The sequence below is a fragment of the Oncorhynchus nerka genome, linkage group LG23 (assembly GCF_034236695.1).
Source record: "Oncorhynchus nerka isolate Pitt River linkage group LG23, Oner_Uvic_2.0, whole genome shotgun sequence".
Taxonomy (NCBI): Eukaryota; Metazoa; Chordata; class Actinopteri; order Salmoniformes; family Salmonidae; genus Oncorhynchus; species Oncorhynchus nerka.
The window spans coordinates 26,633,711-26,641,394 of record NC_088418.1 but is presented as its reverse complement, the minus strand read 5'-3'; positions in this window follow the sequence as shown (position 1 = coordinate 26,641,394).

Here is a 7,684-nt window from a genome sequence, read left to right as displayed (position 1 = left end):
CACATGTGTTGCACATTTGGGGAGGGGGAGGGGGGGGGGATAAGCAACTGTTTGTCTGCTAGAAGTTTTCATCAAATGCCAAAATAATAACAGACAAACAAAGTTACGAGAAAAAAAAAAACGGGGTTGTTGACCACAGCTTGGGCACATGAACTGTCTACACCAAACCGACTTGAGAGACTGGTTTCCTCCATCTGTCCTTTGTTGGTATTCGTAATTGTGTTTGATTTAGTGTATGCTAGCCACAGAGAACGTGTGGTGGCCAGTTAGGGAGAGGGAAGGAGAAAGCGAGAGAGAGATGGTCCTCCGAGAGAGAGAGATGGTCCTCCTAGAGAGAGATGGTCTTCCTAGAGAGAGAGATGGTCCTCCTAGAGAGAGAGATGGTCTTCCTAGAGAGAGAGATTGTCCTCCTAGAGAGAGAGATTGTCCTCCTAGACAGAGAGAGAGATGGTCCTCCGAGAGAGAGAGATGGTCCTCCTAGAGAGAGATGGTCTTCCTAGAGAGAGAGATGGTCCTCCTAGAGAGAGAGATGGTCCTCCTAGAGAGAGATGGTCCTCCTAGAAAGAGAGATGGTCTTCCTAGAGAGAGAGAGATTGTCCTCCTAGAGAGAGAGAGATGGTCCTCCGAGAGAGAGAGATGGTCCTCCTAGAGAGAGAGATGGTCTTCCTAGAGAGAGAGAGATTGTCCTCCTACAGAGAGAGAGAGAGATGGTCCCCCTAGAGAGAGAGAGAGAGAGAGAGAGAGAGGAAAAAGACACAGTGGAGGAGACGGGTGACAAACAGTCCCAGTCGACCACAGGAACTCACATGTATATAGAGCAGTGTTAGGAAGTAAGTCTACAGAGACCAATAGTATCAGAATAAATGGCCATCCTATCAGTGATAGGATTGTGTGTAGGGACAGAGGGGTGCATATTATGCCAGCAGCATACCACCCTGCATCCCACAGCTGGCTTGCCTCTGAAGCTAAGCAGGATTGGTCCTGGATGAGAGACCAGATGGTACTGGAAGTGGTGTTGGAGGGCCTGTAGGAGGCAGTCTTTCCTTTGGTCCCCCCCAAAAAAACATTGCCCTGTGTAAGGTGCCATCTTTCAGGTGGGATGTTAAAGAGGTGTCCTGACTCTCTGTGGTCACTAAAGATCTCATGGCACATATCGTAAGAGTAGGGTTGTTAGCCCCGGTGTCCTGGTGAAATGACCAATCTGGCTGTCATACCATCATGGCCACCTAATCCCTCTCCTCTCTCCTGTAACTATTCCCCGGCTCGTTGCTGTAAATGAGAATTTGCTGTCAGTCAACTTACCTGGTTAAAAAAATGTAGAAGAGTAAATGAACTGGGTGTGGTGAGAGTGAGTGGACATTAGGCTATTGTCCAACCTATTCCTAACGGGCCATAGGCACAACAGGAGAGCACATTTTACATCGCTAAGCCTGTGCCAGTGTAACTACCATTAACATGTGTTACCTTGTAATGAGCTAGTAAGTGCTTCTTAGAAAACAGAATAAACCGTGGTAAGAACTGCGGAATTTACAACGCTGCCCTGGAATCATTCCCGTGTAAGTTTTAGTCAACTGACAACATACATTTGTGACGGCGGAGCGAATAACCATGGGTATAACATTGGGCACACTTGGCTACTATAGAGTGCATGCACGGCCTCATAAATAAGAGAGTGCCCTCTCAAGGTCAGCTGCGGACCTGTTGTTTAGCAGCAGCTAATGAGCTGGTCAGAAACACGGACACGTTAGCGCAGTCAGCACAGTGGTACGTCATAGTGCTCTCCCCATGCCATTCATTATCCCTTCAACCTTTTTCAATGTCAAATCAAATCAAAGTTGATTTGTCACGTGCGCCGGATACAACAGGTGTAGCACTTACAGTGAAATGCTTACTTACAGGCTCTAACCAACAGTGCAAAAAAAGGTGTTAGGTGAACAATAGGTAAGTAAAGAAATAAAAACAACAGTAAAAAGACAGGCTATATACAGTAACGAGGCTATAAAAGTAGCGAGGCTACATACAGACACTGGTTGATCGGGCCAATTGAGGTAGTATGTACATGAATGTATAGTTAATGTGACTATGCATATATGATAAACAGAGAGTAGCAGCAGCGTAAAAGAGGCGTTGGGGGAGGGACATACAATGCAAATTGTCCGGGTAGCCATTTGATTACCTGTTCAGGAGTCTTATGGCTTGGGGGTCAAAACTGTTGAGAATCATTTTTGTCCTAGACTTGGCACTCCGGTACCACTTGCCATGCGGGAGAATAGGCTTTGTCGTGACCTCTTCACGAATGTCTTGGTGTGTTTGGATCATTCTAGTTCATTGGTGATGTGGACACCAAGGAACTTGAAGCTCTCAACCTGCTCCAATACAGCCCCATCGATGAGAATGGGGGCGTCCTTTTCCTGTAGTCCACAATAATCTACTTAGTCTTGGTTACGTTGAGGGACAGGTTGTTATGCTGGCACCACCCAGCCAGGTTTCTGACCTCCTTCCTATAGGCTGTCTCGTCATTGTCGGTGATCAGGCCTACCACTGTTGTGTCGTCTGCAAACTTAATGATGGTGTTGGAGTCGTGCCTGGCCATGCAGTCGTGGGTGAACAGGGAGTACAGGAGGGGACTGAGCACGCACCCCTGGGGGGCTTCAGTGTTGAGGATCAGCGTGGCAGATGTGTTGCTACCTACCCTCACCACCTGGGGACGGCCCGTCAGGAAGTCCAGGATCCAGTTGCAGAGGGAGATGTTTAGCCCCAGGATCCTTAGCTTAGTGATGAGCTTTGAGGGTACTATGGTGTTGAACACTGAGATGTAGTCATTGATGTGCAATGTACAGTGCATTTAGAAAGTATTCCGACCCCTTGACTTTTTCCACATTTTGTTACGTTACAGCCTTATTCTAGAACAAACTAAATAGTTTTCCCCTCTTCAATCTACTCACAATACCCCATTTTGTTGTGCAAATTTTAAAATAAATGTACTGAAATATCACACTTCCATAAGTATTCAGACCCTTTACAAAGTGCTTTGTTGAAGCACCTTTGGCAGCGATTACAGCCTCGAGTCTTCTTGGGTATGAATTTACAGGCTCGGCACACCAGTATTTGGGGAGTTCCTCCCATTCCTCTCTGCAGATCCTCTCAAGCTCTGTCAGGTTGGATGGGGAGTGTCGCTGCACAGCTATTTTCAGGTCTCTCCAGAGATGTTCGATCGGGTTCAAGTCCGGGCTCTGGCTGGGCCACTCAATGACATTCAGAGACTTGTCCCGAAGCCACTCCTGCATTGTCTTGGCTCTGTGCTTAGGGTCGTTGTCCTGTTTGAAGGTGAATCAACACCCCAGTCTGAGGTCTTGAGCGCTCTGGAGCAGGTATTCATCAAGGATCTCTCTCTACTTTGTTTTGTTCATCTTTCCCTCAATCCTGATTAGTCTCCCAGTCCCTGCTCCTGAATAACATCCCCACAGCATGATGCTGCCACCACCATGCTTCACCGTAGGGATGGTGCTAGGTTTCCTCCAGATGTGACACTTGGCATTCGGGCCAAAGAGTTCAATCTTGGTTTTATCAGACCAGAGAATCAAGTTTCTCATAGTCGGAGTCCTTTAGGTGCCTTTTGGCAAACTCCAAGCGGGCTGTCATTTTCCTTTTACTGAGGATTGGCTTCCGTCTGGCCACTCTACCATAAAGGCCTGATTGGTGGAGTGCTGCAGAGATGGTTGTCCTTCTGGAAGGTTCTCCCATCTCCACAGAGGAACTCTGGAGCTCTGTCAGAGTGACCATCGGGTTCTTGGTCACCTTCCTGACCAAGGCCCTTCTCCCCCGATTGCTCAGTTTGGCCGGGCGGCCAGCTCTTGGAAGAGTCTTGGTGGTTCCAAACTTCTTCCATTTAAGAATGATGGAGACCACCGTGTTCTTGGGGACATTCAAAACTGCAGACATGTTTTGGTACCCCTTCCCCAGATCTGTGCCTCGACACAATCTTGTCTCAGATCTCTACAGACAATTCCTTCAACCTCGTGGCTTGGTTTTTGCTCTGACATGCAGTGTGAACTGTGGGACCTTATATAGACAGGTGTGTGCCTTTCCAAATCATGTCCAATGAATTTAATTTACCACAGGTGGACTCCAATCAAGTCGTAGAAACATCTCAAGGATGATAAATGGAAACAGGATACACCTGAGCTCAATTTCGAGTCTCATAGCAAAGGGTCTAAATACTTATGTAAATAAGGTATTTCTTTGTTTTGTTTTGTTTTTGTGTAAAAATGTCTAAAAACCTGGGTTTGCTTTGTCATTATGAGGTATTGTGTGTAGATTGATGAGGATCTGTTTTTTATTTAATCCATTTTAGAATAAGGCTGTAAAATGTGGAAAATGTTGAGGGGTTTGAATACTTCCCGAATGCATGGTATATTTATGAGCTTCCAGGGCTGTGTTTCATGTCATACGTGTTACCTATCAATGCATGGGCTTTGAGTTACCACTAAAACACGCTCACACATACAGGCACACATATGTACGGCTCTGGAATTAATGAACCCTTATTCTTAGATCAACAATGTTGTTTTTCCTGTCATAAGGGTGCTACTGTCACACTAACACACAGTAGCCTAAATCTCATTATAACGGGACTACTGTATGGCTCACCTCTATGTACTTAAGTAGGTGTTAATTGCACATACAGTATGTACACTCAGTGGTCAGTTTATTAGGTACACCAGTCAAGTACCGGGTCGGACCTGCCTTTGCCTCCAGAACAGACTGAATTCTCTGGGGCATAGAAACGTTGCTCAATTGGTATCAATGGAACTGTGTGCCAGGAAAACATTCCCCACACCATTCCACCACCGCCACCTGCCTATACCGTTGACACCAGGCAGGTTAGGGCCGTGGACTCATTCTGTTTACGCCAAATCCTGACTCTGCCATCAGCATGACGCAACGGGAACCGCGATTCGTCGGACCAGGCAATGTTTTTCCACTCCTCAATTGTCCAGTTTTGGTGATTGTGTGCCCACTGGAGCCACTTCTTCTTGTTTTGAGCTGTTGGAGTGGAACCCGGTGTGGTCGTCTGCTGCAATAGCCCATCTGTGACAAGGGCCGACGAGTTGTGCGCTCCGAGATGCAGTTCTGCACACACCACTGTTGTACTATTATTTGGCCGTTTGTTGCCCTCCTGTAAGCCTCCTGTTCTTCCTCCACCTCTCATCAACGAGCTGTTTTCCCTCACAGGGCTGCGGCTGACTGGGTGTTTTTTGTTTGTTGCGCCATTCTCGGTAAACCGTAGACACTTGTCATGTCTGAAAAGCCCAGGAGGCTGGCCTGGAACCGGCGCACCAGGCACGGATTATCATACCACGCTCAAAATCGCTTAGGGCACTCGTTTTTCCCATTCTACTGTTCAATTGAACAGTAACTGAATGCCTCAATGCCTGTCTGCCTGCTTTATTTAGCAAGCCAAGGCTGTGTGTAAGAGCGAACCATTTCTGTGAACGGGTCTGGTGTACCTAATAAACTGGCCTGTATTGTATTATTTGGACTGTATTATTTGTGATGTGTTGGATTGGATAATTCTGTAGTCTTGTGGGGAACACAATTCCAACCCACTGATCCAAATAACTTTTACTAAACCAAGTGCTTTAAAGCTGTTTATATGCAGTGTGCATCTCACGATGGGTTCTTTGCAGTTAGTTAGCGCTTGGTGAGCGGATTAGGCATTACTGGGTGAACAGTGATGTTCCTTAAAGGTAGAGTCAGTTATAGGACACCATCATACACAGCGGGTGACTTCCTGCTTAGAGTAATCAACAACAACAATAACAACACAGTCGAATCAACCATTCACATCGACAGGGCTTCAGTGGAGAGGGTCAAAAGCTTAACGTTCCTCCGCAAGCACATTACCGGAGACCTGACATGGACCCATCAAACAGACACTGTTAAAGAAGGTTGAACGGTGCCTCTTCTACCTCAGGCAACTGAAGAAATGTGACATGGCACCTCAGATCCCCAATAACTTTTACAGATTCACCATTGAGAGCATCTTGTCTGGCTGCATCATGGTCTGATATGGCATTTGCAAAGCGCACTCAACCACAAGGCTCTACAGAGGGTGGTGTGGATGGCCCAGTACATCAGTGGGGGACGAGCTGCCAGCCCTTCAGGATGTTTACGCCAGGAGATTTTTTAAGGACTTCAGTCACTCGAGCAACAGACTGTTCACCCCATTACCATCTGGCAGACGGTACCGGAGAAACAGGCTCCAGGACAGCTTCTACTACACTGTTGAACAGCTAACCTTAGCTGTCTACCTGCTCAGATCTGCTATTTATCTGCACCTTAGAGACTATTTGCATTGACTCTCCACACATCCAACCCTACATACACATACACATACATTCACATAAACACACACACAAGAATACGCACGCACGCACACACACACGCACGCACACACGCACACACACACACAGTAACCACTACTGTACTACTTATATACTATTTGTTAAACTGCTCAACCAAGACACTATTCACTTTATTACTGGTAAATAACAGTCATACTTGACATACAGTGCCTTCAGAAAGTATTCATACCCCTTGACATTTTGCTGTGTTGCACCCTGTATTTATAATTGATTACATATATTGTTGTTCTCACCCATCTACACACAATACCACATAATGACAAAGTAAAAACATATTTTCAGACATTTTTGCAAATTTATTGAAAATGAAATACAGAAATATCTCATTTACATAATTATTCACACCCCTTTGCTTTTACACTGCAAATTGAGCTCAGGTGCATCCAATATCCTTTGATCATCCTTGAGACGTCACTACAACTTGATTGGAGTCCACCTGTGGCCAATTCAATTGTTTGGACGTGATTTAGAAAGAAACACACCTGTCTATATAAGGTTCCACAGTTGACAGTGCATGTCAGAACAGAAACTATCCCATGAAGTCTGAGGAACTGTCCATAGATCCAAAAGATAAAATTGTGATGAGGCATACGTATATCTGGGGTAGGGTATGAAATCATTTCTAGTGTGTTGAAAGTTTCCAAGAGCAGTGTTCTCCATCGTTGGGAAATGGAAGAAATGTGGAACTACCCAGACTCTGCCTAGACCTGGCCGTCTGACCAAACTGAGCAACAGGGCAAGAAGGACCTTGGTCAGAGAGTTGACCAAGAACCAAATGACCACTCTGACAGAAGGTTCCTTGGCTAAGATGGGAGAACCTGACAGAATTACAACACCAATCCGGGCTTTATGGGAGAGTGGCCAGACGGAAGCCAGTCCTGGACTCTGAGAGCATAAGGCAAAAGATTCTGTGGTCTGGTGAGACATAAATGTAGCTCTTTGGTCGGAATGCAAAGCGCTATGTCTGGAGAAAACCAGGCACAGCTCATCTCCCATCTAACACCATCCCTACTGTGAAGAATGGTGGCAGCATCATGCTATGGGGAATGCTTTTCATTGGTACGGACTGGGAGACTGGTAAGGATATAGGGAACAATGAAAGCAGACAAATACAGGCAAATCCTTGATGAAAACCTGTTTCAGAGTGCAAATAACCTTAGAGTGGAGGAAGATTTACATTCCAACAGGACAATGACCCCAAGCATACAGCCAAAGCAACACTGGAACGGCTTCAGAACAAAGAATGTGAAAGTCCT